The 9,222-nt window shown below is 52.3% G+C and overlaps 1 pseudogene; it reads right to left on the bottom strand.

The window, feature by feature from the left end:
• Positions 1-893: 893 nt before the first annotated feature.
• On the bottom strand, positions 894-5,555 carry LOC102436858 (annotated as a pseudogene).
• Positions 5,556-9,222: the final 3,667 nt, after the last annotated feature.

The following is a 9,222-nucleotide window of genomic DNA, read 5'->3' as shown; positions in this document are numbered from 1 at the left end:
GAGAGGGCTGTCAGAAATGATTGGGGTCCACTAACGTAAATAATTAACAGCTAACAATTATATGGAACTTGCTGTGTTCTAGGTCCTGTGTCCAGTGGTTATTTACTCCTCATATAGCCCATTTTACAGGTAAAGAAACTGGAGCACAGAGAGGTTGAGTAACTTGCCCCCCCCTTTTCAGTCTGGAAGATGCAGAGTTGGGATTGCCTCAGTGGTTTGGCTTGGAATCCATGATGCCTATCTGATAAGACTGGAATCCTCTGGACAAAGAGAGGGGATCTGAGATTATTGAGTTCATCTTTTAAAAAAAAAAAGTTCAATTTCCAAGTAATTTCATTCAGAATTTTGTTTCCTGAACAAACAATGTGAAAAATGGCTACTATTTTTTCTCTCTTGCCCCCCCCACCCCCCTGCCATCTAACTCAGGGGTTCTCCCTCCAGATTTGGTCCAATAAATGAGAGTGAGTGACATTATAGCCCCCTTGAGTCATTTTCAGAGGAACAGGGAATCTCTGGGATTTGGAGGTTGATTAGATTAGAGAAGTGGATCAGTGTTTTTGGGAGAAGAGATGGCACCTGGGGCATGAGCCTACCCCAAAGAAAAGGGTATCTAAATTGTTCATGGTTCCTTCTTTGCCTAAAAAATGACATTTATTCAAAGGAAAAAGAAAGACAAGATGTTCACCCTTTGGCTTCCTTCCCTCCCCCACTCCTGCTCCTCCTCAGACTGCCAAGGACTGAGAACCCTAGCTGGGATGAAGTAGCAAGCCAGCCCCTCTCAGGTGAGGTCAGCAACATTGAGGGGCATTTCCTCAATGGAGCTATTGTAGAAGATCTCAATGCCTCAAAGAGTCCTTTTGTCTTCTTCTGTCAACATATTAATAGCCATACCCTTACGGCCAAAATGTCCACCTGACCGATTCTGTGGATATAGTTTTCCCTGTTGGTGGGAAGGTCATAGTTGATGACTAAAGAAACCTACTGCACATCACTGCCTCTGGCCAGCAGGTAAGTGGTGATCAATACTCTGCTAGAGCCAGAGCAGAACTCCTTCCTGATGACATCTTATTCCTTTTGGTCCGTATCTCCATGCATGGCAGAGACAGTGACATCTCAGGTGTTCATCTCCTCAGTGAGCCAATCAACCTTTCTTTGAATGTTGATGAAGATGACTGCCTGGGTGATGGTAAGGTTTCATATAAGTCACACAATGTATCCAGCTTCCACTCCTCTCATTCCACGTTGATATAGAATTGGCGGATACCCTCCAGAGTCAACTCTTCCTTCTTGACAAGAATCTGAATGGGGCCCCTGATGAACTTCTCAGTCACCTCAATCACATCAGAAGGCATTGTAGCTGGCAGAAATACCACCTAGGTGTTGCTGTTGAGCTTTTGGAATATGTCATAGATCTGGTCCTTGAACCCACGGCTTAAAATTTCATCAGTTTTATCCAGTACAAACATTTTGATGTATCTGGGAGACAGGTATCTGCGATTAAGCATGTCAAACACATGTCCTGGGGTGCCCACCATGATATGGGGAGCTTCTATCTGCAGCTTCTGCACCTCAGCATGCATGTTGGTATCCCCAATGAAGGCATGGCAGGAGGCACCCATGTAATCTCCTAAAGCCATGACTACCTTTTGTATCTGCTGTGCCAATTCTCTAGTGGGTTCCAGGACCAAGGCCTGGGTAGCCTTTAGTCTGTTGCAGAATCCTTATGTCAAAAGTAGCTGTTTTTCCTGTCCCAGATTGGGCTTGAACGATCACATCATAACCCTTGATACAAGGAGGAATGGCTCACTACTAGATGGCAGAGGGCTTCTCTAAACCACAGGCATAGATGCCACAGAGGAGGGACTCTGAGAGGTTCATGTTATCAAAGCTATTAACGATCTCATTCCAGTTATTCTTGACTAGAGGCCTGGTGCACGAATTTGTACACAGGTGGGTCTGGCCAGCCTGCCCCAATGGGGGCCAACTGGAGGCTGGGCTGGCAGGGAGGAGGGGATGTGGGATGTTGGCCAGCCCCACCCCTGATTGGGGGGAGGGTGATTGGGGGTAGGGCCAGCAAGGGGGAGGGGCCACAGAAGGTTGGCTGGCCAGCCCTGCCCCTGATCGGGCTGGTTGGCCAGCCACAGTGGGCATCATAGTGACTGGTTGTTCTGGTCATTCCAGTCATTCCAGCATTCTGGTCGCTGGCTTTTTATATATTTATAGACTAGAGGCTTAGCTTGCAAAATCATGTGAGACCCAGAGTCCCACCCACCACCGCCATGGGGCCCATCAGTGCACCTCCTGGTGACTGGTCGTTGGGTCGTTCTGGCATTACTGCCATTGGCTTTTTATAATATAGACTAGAGGCCCGGTGCACGAAATTCGTGCACTGGGGGATGGGGTTCCCTCAGCCAAGCCTGCCCCTCAGTCCGGGAGCCCTCAGTGGATGTCCTACTGATGGCCACAGTCTGGCAGCAGAGGCTCGGTGCAGCCGTCCCCGTGTGTGTGTGTGTCTGCTGGGGGCCTGCCCCTAGCTCCGCCACATAAGCTCCGAGCAGTTGCTGTGTGTGTGTGTCCACTGGTGGTCTGCTCCCAACCACATTGGAAGCTCAGAGTAGGCGCTGTGTGTGTGTGTGTGTGTGTGTGTGTGTGTGTGTGTGTCTGCTGGGGGCCTACCCCCAGCCACACCCTGAAGGCTTCAAGCAGGCGCCCCTCTCTGTTGATCTCTCAGGCTCCTGGCCTCCACTGCATGTTGTACTCTCCCTTGAGCTGTGGCCAGGGTGGGGCGCCCTTTCCTGCTGTGGGATGCCCAGGGCTACCCAGGGACAGGCACACAGGGGGGCTGGCTGCAGGCCACCCTTTCCTGCTCTGTGATCCCTGCAGCGACCCAGGGGCTGGCACACATGGGGGCTGGCTAGAGGCCACTCTTTCCTGCTCGGGGATCTTAGCAGTGACTCAGGGGCAGGCGCACACAGAGGCTGGCTGCAGGCCGCCCTATCCTGCTCTGTGATCCCTGCAGCCACCCAGGGGCTGGCTAGAGGCTGCCCTTTCCTAATCCATGATCTCTGGGGCTATCCCACGGGCAGGCACACACAGGGGCTGGCTGCAGGCCGCCCTTTCCTGCTCCGTGATCTCCACGGAGATCCCACGGGCAGGCACACACAGGGGCTGGCTGCAGGCCCCCCTTTCCTGCTGTGGGATCTCCGGTTGCTCATCCCTGGTGGGAGGGCCTGTTGGGGGCGTGACTGCTGGCTGAAGGGCAGCAGTTCCCGCCAGTGTCGGGGGATCTCCAGAGGGAGAGCCGGTTGGGGGCCTGGCCAGTGGCAGATCGCTGGGGTCACGCCTGCCAGCCCTGGGTCGGGTTGCACAGGGGTTGCCCGCCATCAGGGTCACAGATAGCAGGCCCGGATGGCGGCGGGGCAGGCAGAATAGCGCTGTCCCATCCTGCCTGCAGTATGCAAATTAGCCGCCATCTTTGTTGGCGGTTAACCGCCATCTTGACTGGCAGTTAATTTGCATATCGCTCTGATTAGCCAATGGGAAGGGTAGCGGTCGTATGCTAATTACCATTTTTCTCTTTTATTAGATAGGATGATGCCTTTAGGCTCCATTCTATTGGGGCCATTGTCTCTAGATCTTTTCTTGCCAGTCAGCACCAGGGCTTTGGGCACTGTCTCTGGTTGGGGCCTAACAAACTCTAGGCCCCAAAATCCAGGCTGTTTTTGCCTCTGCCATGGATCTGCCACCTCTTTCCCCCAGGACCAGTCTTCCTGGCTTAGTTTCCCCACAACCCTCTGAGTTCTTTGTTTCTAGCCTGAGAGAATCTTAACCACTCTCTAGCACACCCTCAGATGCTCAAATTCTAAAGCATGGAGCTCCCGGATCCTCCCAGGGGCCCCTAACAGGAAGAAAAGGGCAGGGATGCCATGTCCTGTTTCCAAATAAGGCAACTTGGAAACAGAGAGGGGAAGTAGACATCCAAGTTCCAGCCACACTTTTCTAGGAAGCCTTTCTGATACCACTGATCCTCTCAGAGATCTTCATTCTCCTCCTACTGGCATGAAGGGCCCAGGGCTTCCCCTTTTACAAGGCCATAGTCAGTCTTTACAACTATGAAGGTCCAGATGTTAGAGTCAGTGATGGAAGGAATGAATGAATCAGTGCATTCATTACTGGGTGGCTGGCTTACTTCATGGTAGGGTCTGTGTCAATTCATAGATTCTCCAAAATGGCTTGTTCATCCTTCACCAGGGGTCTGCCCTCAGTTCTCCCATCCTCTTCACTGTAGAGATTAGGCTCATCACAGCTGGAGTGGATGGGGTTGTTAAACCCTGTGTGACCTTGGGCAAGTCATTGGCCTCTCTGTGCTGATCCCTTGTGGGAAGTTATGAAGCAATAGTGTTCACCTCAAAGCTCTACTATAAGGGTTGTATCTGGAGCTGCATGTAAAGCCGCTTATGAGTGTGTAGGATCTAGTAGAGCATCTGGCACAATGCCTGGCACTTAATAGATGGTCAATTCAGCAGCATCCCAGTTCCCACCCTCTACCTACCACATTCTCTATGTTCTAATTGGCAAGAAATGGGGTGGGGTGTCCTTGTCTGGCCCATCCTTTATCCTCATTGAATCCTCAGCTGCCCCCACCACACCCCTATCACCAGTTCATTCCAACATCTTTCCACTCTGCCTTCCCCACCCTCTTGCTCCTGGAGTTGTTGGTTTAATGTGCACAATACAATTAAGGCAAAATGGCTTTCCCATCAAACCCCCCAACAACTTCCCTCAACAACTCCAAGCCAGCATCACCAGCCCTATTTCTTTCCTCCCTTGGGGACCATGGAGTTTAATTTCAGGAAAAATTCCCAGAATGACTCCTCTGGGGACCCTCTACCCACTGGCTCCTATTCCCCAGTTGGCGAAGGGTTGACCTGGGGGTGTTAGCTCCCCTGCACTTTCAGCCTATGTTTGCTCAGGGGTCAAGTAGACTTCCCTGGCATTGGACAAGACCCTGAGGCAGAAAGTGAACCATCTCAGGGATATGTTGGGGTGGGGGGAGGACACTGCCAGCACAGCTGGAAGCAGAATTGAACAGAGATGTGGTGCTAGAATGGAGAGATCCACTATGCTAGCTGTCACCTTCCTGCTTTGATTTAAGTGCCTTTCTTTTGTTGAAGATTCTCAATCCCTTTAAAAAGAGTTCCTACACAGCTCTTTCTGCTTCTCCATGAACCCCAGGAGGGCCTGAGCTGGAAACTCTGAATTCAGCACTGGAGGAGGCGCCTACTGAACCTGAGCCACCATTTCTGGGTCCCTTTCAGACACTTAGGTCCTGCCTATGCTTGCACCTCCCAGGGCCTGGATCTGCCTGTGTGAACCCCACCTCCCTCACATACCAGGCCTCCCTGATGCCATCATGTCACTTATAAGGTCTCCAATATCACCACCCAAAAGGCCTCAAGCTGGAGTCCTGGAGTACACACACCTGGATTTGGATCCTGGTACCACAGCTGTAAGGTCTGGGACAAAGTGCCACTCTCTGTGAGTCTCATTTCCATGGGCTACCAGGTGAGGGTTGCAAGAGATAACTCCAATGCATGAAGCACCTCACAAAGAGGGGCAGAAGAGGGGTAAGGTAGAGCAATTGTTATTTTCAAATATTTGCATGGGAGATTGGGAAGAGGCAGTTGTCCAGCTTATGGACTCTGCATTGTGGAACCCACCCAGCTCACCAGAAGACTTGTCAAAACTATAGGGCTGGAACCCTGTGCTGAGTATGTGGTGGTGAGTACTAGGAGGCTTGGCTGGAAAGTAGACAAAGTCTTGTCCTCAGGGCCTGGCAGGAGGTAGATTTACTATAGTCAGCAATGTCCCTTTCATGCTACTCCCAACCTCCTTCTGTATTAGCATGAGAATGGGACACCAGCTGACATTGGAGGGTCCAAAGGTATTTGTATTAGGAAGAGCTCCCTCTGCCCCCTAAAAGGCATTGCCCTTGGAGCTGGTAAGCTGGGCTGGGATCCAGAGGCCTCTTGGGGCAAGTAGGCAGGCAGGCTAGAGTAGAGGGTCCCTCTCCTGCCCCCCCCCCCACCCCTCCCAACACACTATCTGGTTGGCTTGAGGGACCCACAAGTACAGTCCAAGCTATTCTTACCTCCCCATTCCACACCCTCAGAGTGAGCCTCAGCTGTGTTGGGGAGCACTCTTTCGTTTGAAAAAGCATATTCTGTATAATAAGTCCTTTGGTTTTTTTGCCTCAACCTTTTATTTCTTTGGCATTTTCAATCCTGTACTATTAAAGGGAGGAGTTTGAGGTTTATATGCTTATCGCAAGGGAGTGTGGAATTTTAGGTTGAGAAGCACTGCCCAATGGGATTAATAATAATCATAATAATAGCTAAGAGTTGTGAGCATCTGACCCATGCCACCAATTATGCTAAGCAGTTTACATACATTGTGTTTATTTATCTTCATAACACACCTAGAGATGCTGTTACAATCCCCATTTTACAGATGAAGCAACTAAGGCTTAGATATGTCCAAGATCATGCAACTAGTCAATGGTAGGGGGACCGCAGCCCCAAGCAGCCCCCCACTACTCCAACTACCTCTCTGGGAAGGAGTAGCACTGGCATGGAAGGGAGGGCAGGGGATGTTCAGGCACCAGGGTGCCTTCCAGGTAGAAGTTCCCCGTCAAACTCCTCCCCACCAATCCTGCTCTGGAGGTCCCACTCCATCAGCCCCCTCCAGCTTTGTGTGCAACCTGGGCTCAGAGCCTGAAGTCAGGGTCTCTACTGGGCTGAACTCTAGGACATTTCCAAAGAAAGGGCAGAAAAGTGTCTCCAGGTTGAGGCACAGCAGCCAGCGCCACCTACAAGGAAGAATCCAGGATGATGGGCCTGCCCTGCAATGATGCCCAACTTTTCTTCCTCGCCCTCTCCCCTGTTTCTTGCTCAGACACTTTTTTCTTTTATTATTATTATTTTTTAAATATTTATTATTGATGTTCCCCTCCCTACACCCCCCCCCCATTTCCTTCTCCACCCAGATCCCACCCTGCCCCAGGCCTTCACCACCCTCTTGTCTGTGTCCATTGGTAATGCCTATCCTATAAAATAAAAAGGCTAATATGCAAATAGACTGAACAGCGGAACAACCGGAACAACCGAACAACTGGTCACTATGACGTGTGCTGACCACCAGGGGGCGTGTGCAGAACATGGTGGGCGTCAGCCACGGCAGGATCGTGGAGCAGGTGAGTGGGGTTGCCAGACCAAGGCAGGGCGCTGGTCGCTGTCATCGGGGCAAGCCTTTGGTGGTTACTGAAAATTCTTTGCTCCCGTGCGCCGCGGTCCCACCCAGCACTCGCACCTGCTGCTGGTGCCGGCCCCGCTCGCACCCACTGCCAGGACCGGAGCTGCCACTCACACCTGCTACCAGTGCCCAGTGCCAGTCCTGATCGCTAGGCGCCATCAGTGGGTGCGAGAGGCGGCTGCCAGCCCCAATTGCCCCTCAGAGCTTCTTCACCTCCCCCTGCTCCTGAGGGGCGATCGGGGCCAGCAGCCCCCTCTCGTACCCGCTGATGGCACTGGCCCCAATCACTCCATACCATCAGCGGGTGTGAGTGGGGCTGGCGCCGTTAGCGCATGGGAGTGGTGGCAGCGAGAGCGGGGCTGCTGGCAGAGAGGGGACCAGGGCCGCGGCAGGAGGGGCTGGGTGGGGGCACAGAGGATGAGCTGAGACCCAACCCTGTGCCCACTGCAGCCTCGCAGCCCACAGTTCCTTTCAAGGTGCACGAATTCCTGCACTGGGCCCCTAGTCCTATCTAATAATAGACAAACATGGTAATTGACCATACCTTCGCTACGCCTCCCATTGGCTAATCAGCGATATATGCAAATTAACCGCCAACAAAGATGGTGGTTAATTTGCATACGTAGGTGTGAAACGGGGGAGCGAAGACTGAAGGTGGCTCCAGCCAGAGCAGCGAAGGCTTAAAGGCGGCTCCGGCCGGAGCAGCAAAGACTGAAGGCGGCTATGGCCAAAGCTAAGGCCTGGGTCCCGAGTGCCAGAGGAAAACCGGTGCCAGCAGCCAGGGGAAGGGAAGGCCTATTGTATGAATCTTTTCATGCAACAGGCCTCTAGTCCTATATAATAAAAGAGAAACATGGTAATTAACCGTAACTTCGCTACACTTCCCATTGGCTAATCAGCGAGATATGCAAATTAACTGCTAACTGTTAGGTCGGAGGGAGCCCGGGATCGGATACATGCGGACATGGGATGAGACAATGGACTTCCTCTGGAATTTCTCACAGATCTGGAATCTCTCACGGGTCAGCGTGCCAGACACAGATACCTGCTTCTCCTTGAAGTTCACAGAGATCCCCGCACAAGATACTGACCCATTCCTGAATGTGCCGCCCACCCCCTGCGGCTGAGACTCCCTCAGTTGAATGTGTGATGATCCCTGCTGAGGACACTTCCTCAGTTCAGGCCCCCGCCCTCACCCAACCGCAGTATAAAAAAAGCGCCCCCCTCCATGTTGGCGTGAATCCACGTGCCCTGTCTTTGGGGGTACGTGGGTCTCCCGGGGACGCAGAATAAACTTTCCTTTCCTTTCTTTTCTGATTCACTGGACTCTCTATTTCTTGCGCCGCCTCCTGAGCCACCTAACCTAACACTAACCAAGATGGCGGCCGGCAGCCAGGCCCCTGAAGTGAACAGGAGGCTTGCTTGCTCCAGTGACGGAGGAAGCCAGGTTCCCCGCCTGCCGCTGCCGGCATCTCAGCTGCTCTCTAAGAAACTATGTTGCAAATATAGAAGCTAAACAAAACCCAGAAACCTGCTTTCAGTCAGCCGGGATCTCAGAGCTGGAGTCGCAACAAAGTTTCAAATACAGAAGGTAAACAAAGCCCAGAAATATGCTTTCAGCAGCCGAGGTCTCAGAGCTGGAGCCGAGCCTCAGAGCTAAAGACGGCTCTCAGCTCCAGTGACAGCCATAGAAGGTAAATAAATCCCAGAATAAAAAAGAAATAAAAGAGAGGTTAGGAGCTTCAGTCACCCACCAGCCTGAAAACGACCCTCAGCCCCTCACCCAGACTGGCCAGGCACCCCAGTGGGGACCCCCACCCTGAAGGGGCTGTGACCAGCTGCAAACAGCCATCATCCCCTCATCCAGGCTGGCCAGGCACACCAGTGGGGACCCCCACCCTGATCCAGGAC

This window comes from Myotis lucifugus, unplaced genomic scaffold (assembly GCF_000147115.1).
Source record: "Myotis lucifugus unplaced genomic scaffold, Myoluc2.0 scaffold_41, whole genome shotgun sequence".
Classification (NCBI taxonomy): domain Eukaryota; kingdom Metazoa; phylum Chordata; class Mammalia; order Chiroptera; family Vespertilionidae; genus Myotis; species Myotis lucifugus.
The sequence above is the reverse complement of the archived record's forward strand: the minus strand, read 5'-3'. Positions and strand labels throughout refer to the sequence as shown.